At 43.5% G+C, this 18,745-nt stretch overlaps 1 long non-coding RNA gene across 1 annotated transcript in view; it reads left to right on the plus strand.

Annotated features, from left to right (window-relative positions):
* LOC311597448 overlaps positions 1-18,709 on the plus strand; it is a 24,289-nt gene extending 5,580 nt beyond the window's left edge. Inside the window, exons 2-3 of the long non-coding RNA XR_014779240.1 lie at positions 730-830; positions 18,178-18,709. This is a non-coding gene — a long non-coding RNA (uncharacterized lncRNA). The remainder of the gene's footprint in view (positions 1-729; positions 831-18,177) is intronic.
* The last annotated feature ends 36 nt before the right edge of the window (positions 18,710-18,745 follow it).

Here is an 18,745-nt window from a genome sequence, read left to right on the forward strand (position 1 = left end):
TTTCTAACTATCAGCTTTCTTTTCCTCTGTTCCTTTTTCCTTCTCTCCCTCCTTCTTTTCCTTCCTTTCCTCCTTCCTTTCAAGAAGGAAAGCCAAATCTCACAACCTGAAAGAACTGAAGAGTCAGCCAAGAGAAGAGCTGGCTGAACGTATAGGCACTTGGCAGACTGGAGTAAAATCATCTTGAGGCCATGCTACCTTTTACCTCGGGAAGCTTAGAGAAAAGGACTCAGGAATGAAACAACCCAAATGCTGCTCATTGTATTTAAGAAACTTCGATGATGACGTGAAAGTGGATTCCACTTTTCAAAGGGGAGTCAACATGAATGTCTCCCCTCCCATAGAAATCATTACAGAATGAAGCTGCAAGGTGTTTCTAGCTTGGGTTACTAAAGATGTGAGTGACAAGAGATGGGAGGTGGAGAGAACCAGCAGGACTGGCCTAATTACATTATCTTTTCTGACAGGCTTTCTAAGGCTAAAGTTCAACAATGCACATGGATCTAAGTTTCATGAGGTAGTTGACTGTAGGCATATAAGGTTATTGTGTAAATCTAATGTTGGTTTCTGTACCTTCTGCCCCATAACTGGTTGCAATCCTTATTCTGAGAAGCTCCTACCTCAATATTATGTAAACAGTGCTCCCCAATTGTTCCCTGATATGCCAATAAAGCAGCTTATAGCCAATCACTGAGCAGGGGGAGAGAATAGGGATGTACTTTCTCCCAGCCAGGGGAAGAGGAGTTACAAGAGGAAGTAGAAGATTAAGCCATGGGCAGATGTCCAGGAGAGATCACAAGAGAGCAGCTGAGCAGAGAAAGCCATAAAATGTAAGTATCTTGGTGATTTACGCTGGGAGGAAGCCAGACTAGCCTAGAGGGTTAAGGACAGAGTAATTTCTGCACAGGATTGTGCTGTAAAGCTTTATAAACAAATATAATAGAGTCTTAATTATTTTCATGGTAGCCAGAGAAAGAAACAGAGAAACACAATTTTATAAAGATAACTTTAGCAGTTGACAATGCTCCTTTTGATCTCACTATGCGGAAGAGGAGGGTATGGTCTAAGAGGCAGAGCTTCGTGTACATTTCTGTTAGCTGAGTCCAGAAAGACTCAATATCTTGAGAAATGGCCAACAGCAATTTATAGTGAGATTTGGATAAGGGTATCTCAGATACATTATTTATCTCATCTCATTTATCAAGACATGGCTTTTGAGGGAGACTTTATCTTAATAGGTAAATTAAAAATAAAAATTTAAATATGATAGACTGTTAATCTGTCCTCATCCTTGTCAAAATAAAATTATCTTTGGTCCTTGTGCAATGCTGATTGCAAGAGGGGCTACAGTCATCTGTCCCTTCCTGCACACATATCTTTGAAACAAGACTACAACAGTGTCTCCTTCAAGATAGTCACATTTCTGTTCTTTCAACATCAAATGGTCATGTAACTTACTATGATCAACCTACTATGACAGAAATGACAGCATGGCAGCTTCATAGCTTATTGTGTGTTTCCTACCCCCATCTCTTCCTTCTTATGGTATTATATGGACAAGCTCAGGCTAGCCCTACTGTGTGATAAGAGACACACTATTTCCACACCTAACTGCTTGGCAGCCCGTGAGTAAGACTATCCAAGACTATTCCTACATTTGACACATAAACAAGCCCAGTAGTGATCAAACAGGCCTAAGCCAGTTAGGCAGAACCCTACAGGTAACCAATTGACTCATGCACATTAACAAAGCACTTCTGTCTGAGGTTACTGAGTTTTGGAGATGGTTTGCTATAGCCTGACTGGATACCTTCTGTCTTGCTATTCTGGTGTTCTGATCCTACACATTGGTTATGCTTTGAACACACCATATGTCAATCTCTCATTGCTTCAAAACTGCAAAACCCCTGTGGGTCCTCCTCTCATTTCTCTATCACTCAGCATTTTTCATCTGGTTAATTCCTGTGAATCCTCTAAGACCCATCTCAGTCACTGCCTGAGCAACATGGCCCAAAGCTATCGCCACCCCATGCTTAGAGCATCTCTACCAGGGTAGGCAGAAAGTCCTCAACTGTCTGAGTATTCAGATGGTACTTCTCCCATGTCACATGCATATGCTCACAGAGCTTTGTGCTCATTATGAATTATTTGATGGCAGAAATCTCATCTTTTTTGTATCACAATAGCTACACAATTTCTTCAAGTAGTCAGTGTCCTATAAATGTTTTTAAGTGATATAATGAAATGTTTTTTAAAATAATAATTCACTTAATTTTTTAAAAATTTGACAATCTATATACTGTTAGGTGGCAAACCAGCCACAGGCTGCCAATTTGACCTCATTGATTGGTCCAGAGTAACCAGTTGATACATCTCAAGTCCTTGGCCACTTTCTTTGGTAGACGGGATTGCTGATTAAGGCCATTGTTTTAGTTAGGGTTTCCATTGCTGTGAACAGACATCATGACCAAGGTAACTGTCATAAAAGAAAACATTTAATTGAGGCTGGCTTACAGTTGCAGAGGTTTAGTGCAACCAAAATTAATCAAAAGAGATGAAGATGGTCACTTCATACTCATCAAAGGTAAAGTCAACCAAGACACACATTAATAGTGGGAGACTTCAACACCCCATTTTCACCAAAGGATATGTCATTGAAACAGAAATTAAATCAAGAAATAACGATACTAACCAACGTCATGAATCAAATGGATCTAACAGACATTTACAGACCTTTTCCCCCAAACATAAAGGATTATATCTTCTTCTCAGCACCCCATGGAACCTTTTCCAAAATTGATCATATAGTAGGTCACAAAGCAAGCCTCAACAGATTCAAGAAGATTGAAATAATACTTTGCATCCTATCAGACCACCACAGTCTAAAGCTGGACTTCAACAACAACAGAAATAACGAAAATCCTACACACACATGGAATCTAAACAACTCTCTACTTAACAACAACTGGGTCAGGGAAAATTTTAAAAAAGAAATGAAAGACTTTCTGAAATTCAACAAAAATGAAAGAACAACTTACCAAAATTTGTGGGACACATTGAAACTGGTGCTCAGAGGAAAATTCATAGCACTAAGTGCCTTTATAAAGAAATTGGAAACATCCCGTATAAGCACTTAATGGCACATATGGAAGCCCTAGGGGGAAAAAAAGAAACAGAAACACCTAAGAGGTGTTCAGCCCAAGAGGGCTGAAATCAATAAATTAGAAACAATGAGAAAATTCAAAGAATCAATAAAACCAGGAGCTCTTTCTTTGAGAAAATCAACAAGATGGACAATACATTAGCCAAACTAACTAAAAGACAGAGAGACACTATCCAAATTAACAAAATCGGAAATGAAAAGGGAGACATAACAACAGACACTGAAGATATACAAAGAATCATAAGATCCTACTTCAAAGGTATATATGCCACAAAATTTGAAAATCTAAGGGAAATGGGCAATTTTCTTGACCAATTCCACTTGCCAAAATTGAGTCAAGAACAGATAAACAAACTAAATAGTCCCATTTCCCCTACCGAAATAGAAACCATGTCCTCTCCTAGCCTTCTGGGCAGATAACAGGTATTGTGTTCCCTCCTTTGGAACAACCCTGTGCACTTAACATCCCAGGTGTCCTCAGTGATTATTTGTGAGCACAAAGACTTCTGTGCCCCCTACAAGGTTTCTGCCCTCAACCACATGCCCCATGCCACAGCTTCCTTCAGTGTAAGCTCAGATAAACCCCTTCCCCCTCTTAGTTGTCTTTGGTCAATGTCTTCTCACAGCAACACAGAAGCAAACTAGGACAAGTTATCAATATAATTTGGACATGAGTGAGGTAGAAAGAAACAAAGCAGACTAGATCCCTGCTAATATAAACCTAATGTTTAGCAAGGGCTGGGGGAAATTGAGAGATGGGGAGGGAGGGAAGAGGAAAGGGAGGAGGAGGGGAGTGAGAGGGAGGGGAAGGGAGAGGGGGAAGAAGGGAGGGGGAGGGGGAAGGGAGAAGAGAGAGAAAGAGAATGAGCAAGCTTAGTATCAATGAGGACTCATGCGTCTTTCATCAACCTTTGCCTTACTGGTGCCTGCTGTTGTCAGTCTGGTTGCTAGCACCTTTAAGGGTCCAATGTACAATTCTATATGAAGTCCACTGACTTTTCATCATCACTATGACATAGGAAAGGAAAGGCCCTTTTTAAGAACAAGAAGCCAGAGCTAGGCAGATGGCTCTGTGAGTAAACTGCTTACTAGACAAGCATGGAGACCTATGTTTGGATGCCCAACACCTACACAAAATAGGGCCTACAACTGCAGAGCTGGATGGGGGAGACAGGAAGAACCTGGTGGTGGGGGTCGAGGTGGGGGACACCTCCTGGCTAGTCAGCTGAAATAGTGAATTTCAGGATCTGTGAAGACACCCTGTGTCAAAAAGTAAGGTAGAGGCTAAGAGAGGGAAATATCCAGTGCTGACCTGTGACCTCCGCATGAGCACATATAGGCAAGTACACCCGGTTACACGTACGTACACACACACACACACACACACACACACACACACACACACACACAGAAATTGGGACATAGAATAAAGAAATACTCCTCACTCTCTGCTCCACACAGCACTTCTCTAATTCAGGCTCTCTGGTTCTCAGTTCCTATAATATGGAGGGCAGCGAGAAGCTGCTTCCCCAGATACTGACAATAGCAGGGCAAAGGTTACAGGAAGAGCTGCTTTATGTTCTCCACTCTACTCAGGTTTTATACTTTAACGTTTCTACATCACATACAGAAGTGCACCCTGCCTTACAATGATAAACAGCATCATTTCAAAACAAGCACGAGGGCACACGAAACAGTTCAAGATGGTGATGCCATGGTTCAGGAAGTTTTAAATAGACCATGTCAGAGCATGCTGGGGTTCCCAAGGGGTTTTTCAACCAAGCAAGGGGGGAGCTGTTTTGATGGTAATGGGGTACAGGTCTTGGTACAATGTGTACTTGATCCTCCAAGGAACTTCTGTTCATTGGCTTTTAGCTTTGGACTCTTCAACTTATTAAGTAGCAGCTAGGAGAAAGATTAAAATAACAGCTGTTTTGCCAAATCTGCTTTTATTGTAATGGCTGTGACGGTAGGATCCAGATCTCCTTTCAATCCTCTCCTTTCTGATTAATTTCCTGTTGATCTGAAGGTAGCTGAAAACCTTTTTGGATAAGACAGGAACCCCAAGTGTTTCTTGGTAATGGGGTTGAGTCTCACTGGGGACCAGCCTCTGGGGGCTTCCTTGCAACTGCAGGTGGCTGGGAGGGTGACAGTTGGAGGCTCTTGTCAGTGATAAATGTGTTGCTTTGTGAATGTGTTTAACAGAAAGTCATTTTTCTCCCTCGTCTGGTGTTCTGGGAGTGTCTGCCTCATGTTTGTGCATGTCATAGACTTTGATGGATGGTTTGCTGGTACTTGAGAATTATTGGCCAACACAGGCATCAAGTTCATATCTAAGGCAGACATAGAAAATTCCAGTAACATGGAATTACTATTTCATTTTGTGGACGTAGTCACTCTGCTCCAACAAATTTTGATTGTGTCATGTAGCAAAATCCAGCTCTTCCTTTCTATGTCTGAGCTAGCTGTTTTGGGTGAACTTTTAACAGATCTACGTTCTCCCTTGCTTGGTTAAACAGAAGACCAAAAGAAGAGAGGGGATAAGTCGATGATCAAGATGACACCGTTCATTTAACAGGATCACCTTTGCAAGCAGAGCCATGCTCCCCAGTCATGGCTGCCACCTGCCTGTTCTCTTTGTCTCGGTGTTTCCAAATTACTGATATATCCCTTGATTTCATTCTTTACAACCAAATGCATATTGACACCACTTACCCTTTAATGTGTCTGCTAGATGCTGATGAGCCTGCAGACCTGGAGAACAGGCAAGCTGTACTCAGTGATGGACAAAAATGAAGACCAGCTTCATATGAACCAGGAGGGTAGAATGGCTCGTGGCTGAAGCTCAGATCTCCCAGGTTCTCATCTGAACACACAGTAGTATGACCTTATCTGTGACATTAGCTCCGAAAAGAATCATGGACTTTCCTTCCCTAGGGTGGTAGAATAAATAACTAATACATGCAGAGTAGGTGATCTTAGCGCATGCTCAGTCTTGGCGCATGCTCAGTCTTATGATGACCCAGCACCTCAAAGCCTATAGGCAAAAGTAAATAAGAGAGCTCAAGTCTTGAAGCTTTGACTTCCTGTGCCTCATACTCTCTCTCAGGCTGCAAAAGACAATACGTAGGTGGGCCCCTCTGCTATGTATCTAGGCGAACACAACAAATGTTCCTAAAGTGATCAGGGGTACTCACTGAGGAACAATAAAGCCAGGATTCCCGAGCTCAATGATATATTAACTTCTTCTCCTAGAGAAGACCTTAGTGGCTAGACCATACTACCTGCTAGGCCAACTACCTGCACATGTCTAAATGTACACTTATGAAGGTGAGACCCAAACAGCAGTGCAGTCCATTATCAGCCAAAGAAGACAGTCATTGATAGGAACAATACTGCCCACATTTCAAATAGAACCTTTTGTAACTTTTGAGATTATAATTACATCATTTCTCTCTACCCTTTCCTCCCTCAGAGTCCTCCAATATACCGCTTCTTGATCTCTTTCAAATTTATGGACTCTTCATTTATCTCACCATCATCACCATCATCACCACCACTACCCTCATCATCATCGTGTGTGTGTGTGTGTGTGTGTGTGTGTGTGTGTGTGTGTGTGTGTGTAATACACAACTATAACCTGCTCGGTGTATATACTGTTACTTCTAGCTTGTATGTTCACGGTCTCAGGGCTGCTCAATTGGTACTGGATACTCAGTCAGTGTGATCTGCCCTGGAGAAGACTGTCTCCCCTGCTCTCAGCATTCCTTAGTCGCTTGTCTTTATGGAGGGTTGAAGCTTCATTTTTTAAATTTTTTTTTAATTTTTGGTTTTATTTTGAGACAGGTCTCCTTTAGCCTTGAACTTTTGGGTCTCTAATCTCTACACTCCTGCCTCTGTGTCCTGAGATTCCGTTTTATGGGGGACTAGGGAGTCACACCCAGGACCAAACGAACATTCTATCAGTTCTGCTATGTCTGCCCAAGATTGTCCACCTTAATGGGAAATTTTGACTCTAAATAGGTGAGCAGATTATCTCAAAGTATTAACAAATACTTTGGTAAAACAAAGCTTGATAATTTGTTTTGTTTTCTTTTGACCAGTCATTGGTTACGTATTTATTGTATGCCAGTCTGGCCACCCTTCACCTATTACCTCATTGACCCAACACAATAAAACCATTAGCCAGTATTATAATAGGCCCCATTTTACAGATATGGAGTTTAAGTCCTGGAGAGATAAAATCATCTGTCCAGAGTGATGTAGTTAATGTTTCTGAGATTTAAGAGTCAAATGCAGGCCAATGGAAGCAGACTATGTTCAACTGCTCAGTTAGCCACTCTGTCTACTTGTTAGGCTGTCTCCATGATGTCCCTCCCCCCGCCATCCAACTACACCCCCAGGGCACCACGTCCCCTGATGCCATACCAACACCCATCTGCCATCTTCTCAGGGAAGAGAAGCTGGGCATCAATTTCAGGAAGCAAAGAACATTGGGCCACCTTTGAGCATGTCCTGAACAGGCTGGAGATGCCCGCTGCTGCCCCTCCCCACTGTTTGCCTTTTCTCCCAACCTCCACTATCCACTTCTCAGCCTTTGTTCTGGTTGTCTTGAATTTGAAATACAAATGGAAGTGAAATGTTGGCTAGCCCCTATATGTGCTCAGAGGTTTAGGAAAGGCAACTGGTCAGAAGTCCAGCATCTGTCAAATAAAGTTTGGCAGTATGTCCCAAGACAAGGAAGAGCGGAGTCCACTTGAAAGGGTTCCAGCACTGATTTGCATAAAATAATCAAACGTAAGTGACAAAAGGGAAATATGAGTTTTTCATGCTAATCAAGTGCCTTTGTTTAGAGGGAAAATAAAATAGGCTATGAGGATGTCTGGAGGCTTCAAAAGATGAGAAAAAACATGGACCGAGGCTTAACTGTGGTGTGCACAGTGATGCTTTACCTTAGGAAAGAAAAGTGACTGCGTCCAACTCATTTCATCTAGAAGAAACAATTTCTGAATGGGGAACGGGGGGTGGGGGGGAGGAGAGTGACACAGACAAGCAAGGAGAGCATTTCTTTCTCATGTACAAAAGGCCTGGGAACAGCCAGGTCAAGGTTGTCAAAGAATCCACCACTTTTCCCACGAGTGAGCGCAGGGGTGCTGGTTAACAGTCATCCTGTGTCTAAACTGTCTTGGAGAACTGACCGGAAAAAAAATATGAACCTGCAATAAATAACAAAAGAGGCGAAAATGTGCAAACAGCTGCAGGATGTAAGGGGTGGAGAGAAAGATGAATGAAAATGGAAGTTGATAGGGTTCTTCAGGGAAACAGGACCGTGAGAAACACGCAGACAGCGCAGGACAACCAGGCATGGGCATCGAGACATGCGACGCACAGAGACGGAGAAATGAAAAGGACTTGGCTCAAGGAATGCGGCAAATCAGAGAAGATAGAGGCGCAGGCACAGTCTGAAGGCAGACCACTCAGTAATCCTGTCTTTTTGTTCTATTCTGCCCTCCACATTCTGTGAGCCGCGCCTGATGTGGAGGGCAAGTTTTTACTCACATTTCACCAATGTTAATGATAGTTTCACCTGAACATACCTTGAAGTTGATACATAGACCCATGAATCACTGAGCCATCCCAATCCCCCGGAAAGTCAAGCGCGCCTACGTACGTACACATGCACGCACACACGCACGCACACACCTCATAGTTGAGATCTGCGTTTAAGGTGGTACAAGGCAGGATGCTACCCCGCATCCACCCTTGTCACACCTTGTGAATCTGGGACTCCAAATAGTAATTAATCCTTGAGATCTGTCGAACACTACTTATGACTTCAGGATCCAGTTCGGGAGCAGGAAGCATCTCCAATCAGAATAGGGCATGGCACAGTTGGGTTCCTGGGCATGCGCATACAAATAATAGTAATAACTAGACCAGAAAAAGTGACGACCCCGTTCTCCTTACCAAGTGATAGAAGAGACCTCTAAGTTCAGGGCCAGGAGCCTCCTTAACTCTCCTTCTGCTAGATGTACGTTATCCTCATCTTTGCTGGCAAGACAGCCCAGTGGCAGTGTCTACTCTTATATGTCTAGTTTTCCCCCATTGTTTCTTTTTTCTTTTCCTTTTTTCTTCTTTCTTTCTTTTCTTCTTTCTTTCAAGATATAGAGATCTACAATATATAAACAAGCAAAATGCAGTCATACAGGAGGATCTGGGCCCAGGGGTTCTGCTCAAACTATGGCACAAACCAAGGACAATACGTGAAGTAAGCATTGAACCCCTACCCAGATCTAGCCAATGGACAGGACATTCTCCACAGTTGAGTGGAGAGAGGGGACTGATTTTCACATGAACTCTGGTGCCCCATATTTGACAACGTCCCCTTGATGGAGAGGCCTGGTGGCACTCAGAGGAAGGACAGCAGGCTACCAAGAAGAGACTTGATACCCTATGAGTATATACAGGGGGAGGAAGTCCCCCTCAGTCACAGACATAGGGGAGGGGAATAAGGGGAAAATGGGAGGGAGGGAGGAATGGTAGGATACAAGGGACGGGATAGCAATTGTGATGTAATATGAATAAATTAATAAAGTGAAAAAAACAAAATGCAGACATGGTTTTTTTGTTGTGGTTTTGCTTTTTTTTTAAATAACAGCTTTTAAATTTTTATTTAAAATAGATTCTTTTTTTATACAATATATCTTGACCAGTTTCCTTTCATCCATTTATCCCACCCACACTCAGTTTCCCTTTTCCCCAAATATTCCTCCTCCGTTTTCTTTCAGCAAAGAGCAGGCCACCAAGAGACATCAACCAAACATGACAAAACAAGATACAATAAAGCAAAACAAAAGCCCTCATATCCAGATTGAACAAGGCAACCCCAGAGGAGGAAAAGAGTCCCAAAAGCAGGCAAAAGAATTAGGGCACCCACTTTCACTGTTCGGAGTCCCAGAGAAAAACACCAACTAACAACCTTAGCATATACACAGAGGACCTGGTGCAGACCCATGGTGCAGGCCTGTGCTTGTCATTTTAGTCTCTGTGAGCCCATGGGAGCCCTTTTTAGTTGATTCAATGGGCCACAGTCTCTTGGTGTCCTCAATCCCCTCTGATTCCTGTAATCTTTACTTCCTGTCTCTTCTGCTTTAACTTCTTTCTTTATTTCTGCCTTGACCCTGCAATTATTCAGTAGAGAGCTGTTCAGTTTCCATGAGTTTGTAGGTTTCTGTTGTGGCTGAAATCCAGTTTTAATCCGTGGCAGTATAGTAGGATACAGAAGTTTATTTCAGTTTTATTGTATCTTTTGAGACTTGCTTTGTGACTGAAAATGTGGTCAGTTTGGAGAATGTTCTGTGAATAATGGTTTTTGTGTGTTTGGATGAAATTGTGTGTGTGTGTGTGTGTGTGTGTGTGTGTGTGTGTGTTAGCAGTGGTATTTTTCTGTTTAATTTTTGTCTGGATGACTTGTTCGTCGGTGAGAGTAGGATGTTGAAGTCTCTTGCCATCAATGTGTAAGGATCAATATGTGATTTAAGCTTTAGCAGTGTTTCCTTTACAAATGTAGGTGCCCTCGTGTTTGGGGCATAGATGTTAAGAACTGAAAGAAAGTCTTAGTGAATCTTTTCTTTGATGAGTATATATTTTCCTTCCCTGTCTTTTTTTTTAATATTAATTTTGGCTTGAAGTCTTTTTTTGTTAGATATTATAATGACTTGTTACTTAGATCCACTTGCTTGGAAAATCTTTTTCCACCCCTTTACTCTGAGGTAATATCTATCTTTGATGCTGAGGTGTGATTTTTCATGCAGCAGAAGAATGAGTCCTGTTTTTGCATCCACTGTGTTAATCTGTGGCTTTTTAATTGGAGAATTGTGAACGCTGATAGATATTGAGAATATTGAGAAATATCAATTACCAATGATTGCTTATTTTTGTTATTTTGTTGTTGTTTTGGTGTTGGTGTTGGTGTTGGCAGCCGTGGTGGTGGTGGTGGTGGTGGTGGTGGTGGTGTGTGTGTGTGTGTGTGTGTGTGTGTGTCCATTTTGGTTTTGCTAGTGTGAGATTATTTGCTTCATATGTTTTCATATGTGCAATTAAAGTCCTTAGACTTGAGTCTCCTTCTTAGTATCTTCTGTAGGCCTGGATTTTTAGATAGATATTGTTTAAATTTGACTTTATTATGTAATATCTTATCTTCCCCATCTATGGTGAATGAAAGTTTTGCTGGGTATAATAAAGTCTGTGGTCTCTTTGAGTCTGTAGGACATTTGTCCAGGCCATTCTTGCCTTTGAGTCTCTTGAGAAATCAGGTGTAATTCTAATAGGTCTATATTTACATGTTACTTTGTCTTTTTCCCTTTAAGATTTTAATATCTTGTTTTTGTTGTTGTTATGTGGAAGGGGACTTTCTTTTCTGGTCCAATCTATTTGGTGTTCTGTAAGACTTTTGTACCTTTATAAACATCTCCTTCTTTAGGTTAGGAAAAATTTTACCTATGATTTTGTTGAAAATATTTTCAGGGCCTTTGAGCTGAAATTCTTCTCCTTCCTCTATTCCTATTATCTTTAGGTTTGGTCTTTTTATATCATCCCAGACTTGCTCAATGTTTTGTGTTAGTAATTTTTTTTTTCAATTTAACATTTTCTTTGACTGATGTATCTCTTTCTTCTATCATATTGTATTGGCTGGTTGTGTGTGTGTGTGTGTTAACATGACACAATCAAGAGCTATCAAAGAAGAAGGAGCCTCCCTTCTCCTCAGAAAAAGGGAGGCCCCCCCAACTACCCTGGCATGTCAAGTAGCATCAGGACTAAGAGCATCTTCTTCCACAGAGGCCCAACAAGGCTTCCCAGCTAAGGGAAAGTGATACAAAAGCAGACAACAGAATCCATATCAGAGAAAGCTCCACTATGATTGCTAGGGGACCCACATGAAGACCAAGCTGCCCATCAGCAACATATGTGTAGGGAGCCTAAGTCTAGTCTATGTGTGCTGTTTAGTTGGAGGTTCAGTCTCTGTGAGTCCCCATGATGCTGTGTTGGTTGACTCTGTTGGTCTTCTTGTGAAGTTTCTGTCCCCTCTAGGTTCTCCTATCCTTTCCCCAACTCTTCCACAAGACTTCCTGAGTTCTGCCTAATGTTTGGCTGTGGGTCGCTCCATCTGTTTCAATCTGCTGCTGGGTGGAGCCTCTCAGAGGACAGCTATGCAAGTATAGCAGAGTATCATTAATAGTGTCATGGGCTGGCTCTCTCCTATTGTGTAAGTTTCAGGTTGCGCCAGTCATTGTTTGGCCATTCCCCTATTCTCTGCTCCATCCTTATCCCTGCACATCTTGTAGGCAGGGTAAATTTTGGGTTGAAGGTTTTATGGGTGGGTTGATGCCCCTTCCTTCCACTGAAAGTCCTGCCTGGCTATAAGAAGTGGCCACTTCAGTCTCCATGACCCCAATGCTAGGGTCAAGGGACTGATTTTGAATTTCTAAAATCTGTGGGACTTTAGATCTTGGGGATGAAGAAAGAAAGGAAGGGTTGTGGCTTAATAGTGATATGTTTGTGTGTCAAGATGACAAGGAGTCAGTTGTACTGGCTGGTTTTGTATATCAACTTGACACAAGCTAGAGTCATCACAGAGAAAGGAGCCTCAGTTGAGGAAATACCTCCATGAGATCCAACTGTAAGGCATTTTCTCAATTAGTGCTCAAGGGGGGTGGGCCCAGCCCATGGTGGGTGATGCCATCCCTTGGCTAATGGCCCTTGGTTCTTTAAGAAGGTAGCCTGAGCAAGACAGTAAACAGCACCCCTCCACGGCCTCTGCATCAGCTCTTGTCTCCAGGTTCCAGCCCTGCTTGAGTTCCTGTCCTGACTTCCTCCAACGAAGCCTAATAAACCCTTTCCATTCCAGTGTGCTTTTGGTCATGGTGTTTCATCAGAGTAGAAACCCTAAGACGGGTATCCTCAGTGCTGAGATTCTTTCCTCTATCTCTTGTATTGTGCTGACATGGGTTGCCTCTGTAGTCCCTGCTCACATTCCTACACTTGTCATTTCCAGAATTCACCCAGTTTGTGTTTTCTGTTATTTCCACTTCCATTTGCAGGTCTTCAGAGTTTTATGCGTTTCCTTCAACTGTTGGTTAGTTGGTTGGCTGGCTTTCTTTAAGGGGTTTATTCATTTCTTCCAGCTCTTTATGTTTTCCTGGATTTCACTGAGATACTTATTCATTTTTTCTTTAAGGACTTCTGTAGTCTTCATTTAGCTGGTTTTAAGGTCATTTTGTGTGCTTCTGCTTTCTTTGTGGGAATATTGAGAACCTGTTGTGGTAGGACAGCAAGGCTTTGGTGGAGACATGTTGCCCTTGCTGTTATTGATTGTGTTCTTCTGCTTGCATCTAGACATCTTGGTTTGGGGTGACTATAGAGCTAGGTGCTGGTTTCTGGGTTTGTGTTTCTTGGGTAGGTGTTTTATTCCTTGGTTTCTGTTTCCTCTCTGGATTTTCAGAGTATATTGGCTGTGCGTTGTTTGTTTTACTGACCTGCTCAGCTGGTGTGTTCACAGGGATTCCTGCTGGTGTTGGAGGCTGGGGGAAGAGGAGGCCAAGGGGAGATGATCTGTGAGACCCACAGGAAGCTCAGACAACAGGGAGGGGAGGCTGCAGCTAGTGCTAAGGACAACCCTGAGGATTGGGTTTCGGGGAACAGAGACCACATGTCTATTCTTCACATACACATACACATACACAGCTACTTCTATCTAAAGATGTCAAGACCAAGATTACATCATTGGAGTTACGGACTCTACTAGAGGTGATGAGTTATAATAAGTACCCCATCAAGAAATTATAAATAGTAGTTGGAGAGTTGAGGGTGGGTGGGAATCAATTACTTTTCCACTTCCTTGTTTGGGTGGATCCAAAACACAAGAAATGAAACTTAGAAGTCTTAGCTGATAGTTGAGAGCCAAGCAGACTTGCACTGATTGTGAAACTAATAAGTTTTTAAAAAGCAGATCAGTCTCGCAAATCCAAATCTCAGAGAAATAACATGGTTCATCCAAGCCCTGACAGAGAGCTGGTCATGGCTTAGCAGTCTTGCCTCCCATGATGACACCTCCTAGGCATTACTCAAGTTTTCTTGGCACCTCGCTTCCATTCAGTCAAGCCGCTCATCTTACAAAAACAGCATCACAGGCAAATGGGACTTTCCAGTGTTTCCTGATGGTCTGGCAGATGGTGCTTAGATATCCTCCACTTCCCTTCATCACGTGCACCAACAGCACAGGCATCCCCAGCACCCTTACCAGGCGTGGAGCAGGGAAGAAGATTCTCCTGACACTTCCCACTTCCTTCGGGTCAGAGCATCTTGGCCCAACCTTTAGGGATTCACAATTCCTGACCCCTTAGTGAATTGTACACTGATCATTCCCATTCTCCGCAGCTCCCCAGCACAGTGCAACTGCACGTCAGAAGCAACCAGTTCCAGCCCACAAGGGTCCCTGAAGCCCTTCCCACCCCCAGGAAAGTTAATAATCCACGAGGATTTTCAGGAATTGCTAGAAGCAGGACACCCACTCACTCCTTCCGGGTTTCCTTGAAGAACACTGATTTCTGTCTGACAAATAAGCTCATTAGGCAGAGAATAAAGCTTTGTTTGTTTGTGTTTTAGAGCTTTGCAAACGTTTCCCATTTATCAAACCATTTGTGAGAAAGGAAAGGGTGAGCCGGCGAGAGATTGCTCCTCTGAGAGGGACACGTGGTGCCACGACTGAGGACCTGAGTTCCCGCAAGCCCACTGTGGCACTGATGCTCACACACACACACACACACACACACACACACACACACACACACACACACAAATCATAGTAATATTCTTGAGAAAACAAACCACTCTGTGTGGCACTTTGTATCTGGTCTGGGTGGAAATGAAGGAAGTGTAACCGAGCATGACGTCCCCACAAGACAAAGAGGACAAAACAGCCTGGATGGCACGTGTAGACCTAATATTGTCATCTTTCCACTCTCAACCCTAGGCCCCGAGGTGACAGGAAAGCAAATAGCGAAACTCCAGCTCACATGCAAGGAGGCCTTTTCTTCTCGTCTGTTGCAAAGTCAAATGAATTCACTGAATTGCAAGTTCCATTGAGTCCCCTTTAATATCCAGAAGTTCTAGAAAACTCCGTATAGAAAACAAATCATCTGGATCACAGACAGACAGTAGAATGGACTTTGCTGCTTTTCCTCAGGCCCAGCTTCCTGACACCGCAGTTCCAAGCGCAGCTCCAACCAGCATCTTTCCCACCATCCCCTCCTGCCCTCCCTCAGCGTCCTGGCCTCCCCTTTCTATACTTCTGAGGCCACGCACCCCTGCATTTCCCATCTGATTAGATCTTTCTGGTGGCTTCTGTCACTTGTCTTTAGCCAAAGAACTCTGTGTACCCACCCTTTTTTCCTGTCACCTTCCAATTCATTTCCTGTAAGCTGTGACCCTTTCTCAGGAACATTAATTAACGTGATGGGTTGGTTTTTTTTTTTTTCAATCAGAATTCTAGGAAGGCCCTATCAGCATGACTCACATTCCTGCTGTTTAAAATAGGATTTAGTCCATTTTCATGAGGCAGATGAGTTTCTTTTCCTGGATGCTTACTGTATACATTTACAATCTCAAACATTCTGGGAAAGAGATACCCCACCACTTGTTTTAATGCAGCTTTGCCAGATTGCTACAGCTTTTAGAGTGTTGACAATGGGAGGCTTTGCTCACCATCTTTCCTAGGAATACAGCAAATTTCCTTTATGGCGATAGTTTCAGAGTACGGTAAAAAATCCCTTAGATCTAATTACTACCACTCTGCCCGCTGGAAGACTGTACCCATCTGAAGGGCTTCCCGATCTGAACAGTCACAAGCTGCATTCAATACACTATGTAAATTTATGTGGACTCAATTCTAAATTAATTTGGTCTGAAATAAATCAAACTGTAGCTGGACCATAATTTAATTAAAAATTGAAAATATGACTCATGGCACTTAAGGTTACTGATACTTACTGCCAAAAGAAGTGTCATTGCTGTGCCAGAGATAAATGTGGGGAGGGCTGCAGATCCTGAGCTTGAAACAGATAGATTGTTGGCATGGATGTGACAAGTGGCAATGCCTAGCCCGACTCAAACACATATCTTTAGGGCAGTGTCAGGAGAAAAGCAAACACTGGCTCTCGGAAGCCCACACGTGTCTCTGTTCCTGCCCAGTTTCCCTGCCTCTCCTTTTGGACTTTAGTATTTGTCTTCACTTTCTTGTGAGTACAAATCAAACAATCAATCAATCCATCTGTCTGTCTGTCTGTCTGTCTGTGTGCACTCTTGCTGACAAACTTTTCCCAACCTTTATCCTCCCACTTGCTTTGACCTTCAGTACAGTGCTGCAGTGTTTTCTTCCTACTCTCTGTCTCCCCGCCTGTGTTATCTGCTCTGTGGTGTGTAGGAGAGGGTATTTTTTCTGCCTCTGGGTGAGCACCTCTGTGTCTTAAGGAAGTCTCCTTTTTGGAATGTATGCTGATATTCCCTCTGCCTAAGGCTCCTCTTCAGTCTCGAGTCTTCAAATCCAGCCAATAGACCTCACGACTTCCTCCAGGCATGACTGGGTCTCAGAGGAGAGTGACTTGGGGTGAGAAAGAGCCTGAACACAAACCTGGACACATGCACAGGGCACATTGGACAGCACCTGAACCTTGGATTCCCTGGGTGATTGCCAACATGGGCCTAGGTTCCAAACACCCTGTGGTTCTGCCCAGGCAGCAAATCAGTCTTCGTGGTCTTTTCTTGGGCTGCCAACTGCCGATCCAGCCCCACTAAGACCCTGTTTCTCCCAGGGTCTGACCACTGCCATCTTGTGTGGATTCTTTCTCTAGCTAAAACCTTCTCATCACATCAATAGTTAAAGGAGTCTTTACCTGATTAAGATCAGTAATCTCAGAGCTCCAGGCCTCATCAAGGTGGAAATGGGATTCTTTTAAGTCACTAGATATCCTGGAGCTTCCAGACCACACTGGGCTCCTGGGACCTACACCCCTATGCTCTACCAGACCTCAGCACCAGCTCGCTCTGAGGGCAACAGAGGATGAGAAAGGCTCTCCCAGGCGCTGCTGGATCAGTTGCTTAGGAAAAGGCAGGAGCAGGAATCTCCACCCTCCACCCCAGACCTTGTCCAGAAAATTGGGCTTTGGTACAGCCTTGAGAGCACTAAGTCAGAAAAACAGACAGACATGTTTGTGTCTTTCTATAATGTCATAGTTTATTGAGTAACTATAAATTCACAAGTTGTGTTGCTTTACTGGCTGCACTTTGCCAAGTCATCCTGATTTCCTTTGATAGCTGTCCATTGGCAAACACGAATTCTTTTATTCCAATCTTAATCACTAACATTAGCTCTTGGCTTACAACATTACACATCATCCAGTAATTGTTATCTATCTGTATGTATGCGGATAACAGAATTGGCAATAAAAGGGGCAAAAGGCCAAAGCAGGGTTTTGCAGTTCAAAGAAGCCCTACTAGAGACAGAAAGCTAATGCAGACACAAAGAGGATCGCTAATGGTGGTTAGGAAAAAATGCTTAAGAACCCTTTGCAGAGCTTACAGAGCTTACAGAGCTGTTACAGGCTTGAGCCTGGGCCACAGGGTTGAGTCAGATGTAGGGGGCCAGAGAGGTCACAGAGGTAAAGTCCAGGACCTGATCCAGGACAGCATAAGGATAGATAGATGGAGGATGGATGGATGGATGGATGACAATGCAAGCAGACTGCATTGTGCAGTGGGGGACTGAGCTGAGCTAAAATCCCTAGAGACAATTGGCAATCTTCTGCACCAAGAAGTCAGTGGCAAGGTTGGTAAGGCAGCTGCTACTTTGGTGTTGGATGTCCTGTTTATGGCATCCAGGTGAGGGCGATCTACTGTGTTAGCTTTGTAAGTGGTATCGCTTCTTTAAAAACTAAATTTTATCCGTCTATCTTTTGTAGCCAATAGTGGACAAGTTGTGGCATCTGTGTGCACAAAGAGAGGAAGAGACATGTGCTCTCAGAGTGCAGAAGAACTCTCCTTTTGAAATACAACCGTTCAGGGCAAGGTGCAGTCTGGAAGCCGCGGTTGTGCACACTATGGACTCGTCAAGAGCGTGGCGCAGCTTGATTTTCCCCAAGCCTTTGGATTACAATGTCTTCCTTTAATTCTTAGGTCTTCCTTCCGAAGTTACAGAACACCTTTTGGAAGATTCAAAGGAAACCACAGGACTTCTCGCCAAGCTTAAGGCATCCCGAATTTCCCTAAAGAAAACCTAAGCGCGTGGTCAGGAAGCCCCTCTGAGTGCCAGCTGCGATCCATCCAGAAGGCAAGCGATTCCTATGTTGATAGTGACCAGCTCTTGGCAAGAGCCTCCCCTCCCTTCCACGTGCTGGTGTCCTGAATGGAACAGCTTCCTCCCCTCAAGCCTGTCCTGCCACACAGAGGCCGTGCATTGGCCTGCAGCGCCACCTAGCAGACGCAGAGTGAACTTGCGGGATAAGGAGGAAGCAGGTTTTGTGGGGGTGC

Source organism: Acomys minous (genome assembly GCF_964271855.1).
Source record: "Acomys minous genome assembly, chromosome: 5".
NCBI lineage: Eukaryota > Metazoa > Chordata > Mammalia > Rodentia > Muridae > Acomys > Acomys minous.